This window comes from Malus domestica, chromosome 11 (assembly GCF_042453785.1).
Source record: "Malus domestica chromosome 11, GDT2T_hap1".
NCBI classification, from domain to species: Eukaryota; Viridiplantae; Streptophyta; class Magnoliopsida; order Rosales; family Rosaceae; genus Malus; species Malus domestica.
Window position 1 is genome coordinate 14,409,039 of NC_091671.1, and position 1,156 is coordinate 14,410,194.

Sequence of the window (1,156 nt, forward strand, 5' to 3'; positions counted from 1 at the left end):
TAGAAACACTTAACAAAGATCATTAAGTTCAATGGAAACCATAAGCATTGACGAGGCATTCATAACTATGAAAAATATGTTACTCTTGCCTAGGATTTACTTAACACAATCGTGACTAACGACTTTTATTACTCATGAATATAAGTTCACAATGATTAGGTGAAATTCCCTTATACTCTAGCATCAAATTCATGCATGCAAACTAAGTATGCATCCCTAATTAACACACAAGAACAAGTTCTTAATAAAACCGATAAGTAAACCACATCCAGTGGCGGATCCAGGAAATAATGTTTGGGGGGTCAATAAGGATAGCGCGTAGCGCGCAAATTTTTTTTAACAGAAACGGCATGCATATCGTCTGGTATCGAAGGCCATTCGATCCCAATACAACTTTGATTGGAGAAGGCTAATGGGATGCAGAGACAAATCAGCTGTCTTGTGTTGCATTCTGCTTGCTTTACTACTCGAACATGTTCTCATTTTCTTGTGTCACCGAAGACATGGTAATGGAGATTTCTCCCTTGTTTTTCTCGGGCAGGGTGAAAAGTCATCCAAGATTTCGACCGACTCATCATCTTCATAATCTGTTTCTTCCTCCTCAGGTATTGTTGGATCGTCTTGTACTTCATCAGAATCTCTACTAATATCATCATTAGAATCATCATCATGTTTATCAGTTTCTTCCAACTTGGGCATTACTAGTGATTTATCCCTTGATTTTCTCGGGCACAGATCATCCAAGATTTCGACAGATTTATCATCATGGTCTTCATAACCAGTTTCCAAATTCAAGCCTCCACTGCATTCTTTTCCAGCATAAGGATCGTGAGAGCTAGACGTGCCAATTTCCCACTTTTCCTGATCCATAGCTCTAGCTCCTTTGGCATGGCCGCCTTCCCAACAATAAAAATGAAAATAACAAATCATGAAAACTCGTGTTGGTGATTGTTCAACAAGAATTACCTTGAGGTTTCCTGCAGTATGGACAATCGGAAAGACAAGTAGCATGGCAGGGGTTCTTTCAGACCTTTCGTCGAACACTTGGTGTGCATCCAAGGGGTCTCACCAGCAGCTCCAAGAGGTCGCACCAGCAGCTCCAAGGGGTCTCTAAGGTTGTTTCCATGGCTTCCAAGGGGTCGTGCGACCCTATTGA

The 1,156-nt window shown here is 41.2% G+C and overlaps 1 long non-coding RNA gene across 1 annotated transcript; it reads left to right on the forward strand.

The window, feature by feature from the left end:
- The first annotated feature begins 288 nt into the window (after nucleotides 1-288).
- Nucleotides 289-790, forward strand: LOC139189733 (uncharacterized). Its single transcript, XR_011573603.1, has 2 exons — nucleotides 289-605; nucleotides 736-790. It is a non-coding gene; the product is annotated as an uncharacterized lncRNA (long non-coding RNA).
- Nucleotides 791-1,156: the final 366 nt, after the last annotated feature.